This window comes from Lipotes vexillifer, unplaced genomic scaffold, assembly GCF_000442215.2.
Source record: "Lipotes vexillifer unplaced genomic scaffold, Lipotes_vexillifer_v1.1 scaffold28, whole genome shotgun sequence".
Lineage (NCBI taxonomy): Eukaryota > Metazoa > Chordata > Mammalia > Artiodactyla > Lipotidae > Lipotes > Lipotes vexillifer.
The window spans coordinates 1,615,504-1,620,264 of NW_006793929.1; positions in this window are offsets into that span (position 1 = coordinate 1,615,504).

Sequence of the window (4,761 nt, forward strand, 5' to 3'; positions counted from 1 at the left end):
TCTTACCAATTCTTGGTTCAATGGCTATTGCCATCAACCCTTTATACCTTAAAGAGATCTACAAGCCTGTCCTATTTTCATTTCATTTAATCTCCTAAGTAAAGGGACAACCCAGTAGTAAAAGTTCTATGGAAAATGCCATACAAAGGGAGCTGCTTCCCACAAAATTTACAGAAAGTTTCTGAAGTAATGAACAAAGTACTTTTAACATTAGGGATCATTATTAGCGGGGCTATTTATTTTATTAGAAACTCCTATCAGTGTAGGTTTCCAATAGGTCCCACACGTCATTTTGGTCTTCATAAAAATGTCATTCATGGAGAAGTGAAAAAACCAATTACACATATGAAATAAAGAGAGAGTGCTGTGATTTTTATAACAGTATTAAGAACACAACTTAGGCTCAGCATGTAATATTTCATATGCTCATGACATACACTCTCACTAAACTGTGAGAGAGTGCAAGGTGGGGAGGGGTTTGTTGCATTCACATCCAATATTTTTCTCCAGCTCCTTCTCCTGGAAGATATTTGCATTCACTAAATGAGTGTGGAATTAAATCGAATCCATTTCTGATGACCAGGAAAGTGACTTGGAATTTAAAATCAGTTCTGAACCCTATTTCTTGATTCCTTCCACTTCCAAATCTAAGCAAGTACAGAGGCAGGAGTTGATCCACTTTGAGAAAAGTAAGAAATTCTCTCTTTAGGTGAAGACAATTTCTCACTTCCCTGGGTTGTGGGGCGGGAGGTTGAAAAGGGAATCTGTCTGGTGTCTGAAGGGAGAGTTTCTCAAGGCTGCTCTTGGGCCTTCTTTTCTTGGGTAACTCTCTTCCCCCAGCACCAGAGAGAGCGTGGACCCACACGGAGAGCATGTTCAAACCCACCAGGGAAGGACCTACTGACCCTATATCACCTCTCACCTACTGTGACACATGTGCCCATTGGGTGGTCAAACTCCTAGACACTCGAGGTGTCCCTTCTCCATCCTGATGTTACCAAGCTTTCTCCAGTGGAAAGCAAAGGAAGATCCAGTGTCCCTTTATGACCCTCGCTCCTCTGCTCCCCAAGTACCTGCCTGTTCTGTCCTGTATCCGACCCTGTTGTCTCTTTTGAGGAGGATGCTAAGCAGCCCTGCTGAATTTGTGTCCAGGAAGACAGGCGGTGCTCAGTACGTTTTATTTTTTATTTTTTTGCGGTACACAGGCCTCTCACAGTTGTGGCCTCTCCCACTGCGGAGCACAGGCTCCGGACGCGCAGGCTCAGCGGCCATGGCTCACGGGCCCAGCCGCTCCGCGGCATGTGGGATCTTCCCGGACCGGGGCACAAACCTATGTCCCCTGCATTGGCAGGCGGACTCTCAACCACTGTGCCACCAGGGAAGCCCTGAGTACGTTTTTGAACTACTATCTCTGCAATGTCTCTACCTTTCTTTCTGGTTACCTGAACTACCACCCTAATCACACCTTCATTATTTTTAACCAGAGGACATTAATGGTTTCTTTTCTTTACTTTTTAAATTTTATTTTATTTATTTATTGTTTTATACAGCAGGTTCTTATTAGTTATCTATTTTATACATATTAGTGTATATATGTCAATCCCAATTTCCCAATTCTTCTCACCACACCTCACTGCCACTTTCCCCTCTTGGTGTCCATACGTTTGTTCTCTACATCTGTGTCTCTATTTCTGCCTTGCAAACCGGTTCTTCTCACCACACCTCACTGCCACTTTCCCCTCTTGGTGTCCATACGTTTGTTCTCTACATCTGTGTCTCTATTTCTGCCTTGCAAACCGGTTCACGTCTGTACCATTTTTCTAGATTCCACATATATGTGTTAATATATGATATTTGTCTCTCTCTTTCTTACTTCACTCTATATGACAGTCCCTAGGTCCATCCGCGACTCTACAAATGACCCAATTTCGTTCCTTTTTATGGCTGAGTAATACTCCATTGTATATATGTACCACATCTTCTTTAACCATTCATCTGTCAATGGGCATTTGGGTTGCTTCCATGACCTGGCTATTGTAAACAGTGCTGCAATGAACATTGGGATGCATGTGTCTTTTTGAATTATGGTTTTCTCTGGGCATGTGCCCAGTAGTGGGATTGCTGGGTCATATGGTAATTTCAGTTTTTGTTTTGTAAGGAACCTCCATACTGTTCTCCATAGTGGTTGTATCAGTTTACATTCCCACCAACAGTGCAAGAGGGTTCCCTTTTCTCCATACCCACTCGAGCATTTGTTGTTTGTAGATTTTCTTACGATGCCCATTCTAGCCGGTGTGAGGTGATACCTCACTGTAGTTTTGATTTGCATTTCTCTAATAATTAGTGATGCTGAGCAGCTTTTCATGTGCCTCTTGGCCATCGGTATGTCTCCTTTGGAGAAATGTCTATTTAGGTCATAGGCCCACTTTTTGATTGGGTTTTTGTAATATTGAGCTGCATAAACTGTTTACATATTTTGGAGATTAACCCTTTGTTGATTCATTTGCAAACATTTTCTCCCATTCTGAGGGTTGTCTTTTCGTCTTGTTTATAGTTTCCTTTGCTGTGCAAAAGCTTTTAAGTTTCATTAGGTCCCATTTGTTTATTTTTGTTTTTATTTCCAATACTCTAGGAGGTGCGTCAAAAAAGATCTTGCTGTGATTTATGTCAAAGAGTGTTCTTCCTTTGTCTTACATTTAGGTCTTTAATCCATTTTGAGTTTATTTTCGTGTATGGTGTTAGGGAGTGTTCTAGTTTCATTCTTGTACATGTACCTGTCCAGTTTTCCCAGCACCACTTACTGAAGAGACTGTCTTCTCTCCATTGTGTATCCCTGCCTCCTTTGTCATAGATTACTTGACCACAGGTGGGTGGGTTTGTCCCTGGGCTTTCTATCCTGTTCCATTGATTTATATTTCTGTTTTTGTGCCAGTACCACACTGTCTTGATTACTGTAGCTTTGTAGTATAGTCTGAAGTCAGGGAGTCTGATTCCTCCAGCTCCATTTTTTTCCTTCAAGACTGCTTTGGCTATTCGGGGTCCTCTGTGTCTCCATACAAATTTTAAGATTTTTTGTTCTAGTTCTGTAAAAAATGCCATTGGTAATTTGATAGGGATTACACTGAATCTGTAGATTGCTTTGGGCAGTACAGTCATTTTCACAATATTGATTCTTCCAATCCAAGAACATGGTATATCTCTCCAGCTGTTTGTCTCATCTTTGATTTCTCTCATCAGTGTTGTATAGCTTTCTGAGTACAGGTCTTTTACCTCCTTAGGTAGGGTTATTCCTAAGTATTTTATTCTTCTGTTGCAATGGGGAATGGGACTGTCTTTCTAATTTTCTGATCTTCCGTTGTTAGTGTATAGGAATGCAAGAGATTTCTGTGTATTAATTTTGTATCCTGCAACTTTACCAAATTCATTGATTAGCTTTTGTAGTTTCTGGTAGCATCTTTAGGATTCTCTATGTATAGTATCATGTCATCTGCAAACAGTGACAGTTTCACTTCTTCTTTTCCAATTTGTATTCCTTTTATTCTTTTCTTCTCTGATTGCCGTGGCTAGGACTTCCAAAACTATGTTGAAAACAGTGGCAAAAGTGGACATCCTTGTCTTCTTCCTGATGGTAGAGGAAATGCTTTCAGTTTTTCACCATTGAGAATGATGTTTTCTGTGGGTTTGTCATATATGGCCTTATTATGTGGAGGTAGGTTCCCTCTATGCTCACTTTCTGGAGAGTTTTTTTTATCATAAATGGGTGTTGAATTTTGTCAAAATATTTTTCTGCATCTATTGAGATGACCATATGGTTATTATTCTTCAATTTGTTAATATGGTGTATCACATTGATTGATTTGCGTATATTGAAGAATCCTTGCATCCCTGGGATAAATCCCACTTGGTCATGGTATGTGATCCTTTTAATGTGTTGTTGGATTCTGTCTGCTAGTATTTTCTTGAGGATTTTGGCATCTATATTCATCAGTGATATTGGTCTGTAATTTGCTTTTTTTGTAGTATCATTGTCTGGTTTGGTATCAGGGTGATGGTGGTCTCCTAGAATGAGTTTGGGAGTGTTCCTTCCTCTGCAGTTTTCTGGAAGAGTCTGAGAAGGATGGGTGTTAGCTCTTCTCTAAATGCTTGACAGAATTCACCTGTGAAGCCACCTGGTCCTGGACTTTGGTTTGTTGGAAGATTTTTAATCACTGTTTCAACTTCATTACTTGTGACTGGTCTGTTCATATTTTCTATTTCTTCCTGGAAGGAAGCTTATACCTTTCTAAGAATTTGTCCATTTCTTCCAGGTTGTCTCTTTTATTGGCATAGAGTTGCCTGTAGTAGTCTCTTAGGATGCTTTGTATTTCGGCAGTGTCTGTTGTAACTTCTCCTTTTTCATTTCTAATTTTATTGATCTGAGTCCTCTCCCTCTTTTTCTTGATGAGTGTGGCAAAAGGTTTATCAATTTTGTTTATCTTCTCAAAGAACCAGCTTGTAGTTTTATTTATCTTTGCTATTGTTTTCTTTGTTTCTATTTCATTTATTTCTGCTCTGATCTTTATGATTTCTTTCCTTCTGCTAACTTTGGGTTTTGTTTGTTCTTCTTTCTCTAGTTCCTTTAGGTGTAAGGTTAGAATGTTTATTTGAAATTTCTCTTGTTTCTTGAGGTAGGATTGCACTGCTATAAACTTCGCTCTCAGAACTGCTTTTGCTGCATCCCACAGGTTTTGGATCGTCGTGTTTTCATTGTCATTTGTCTCT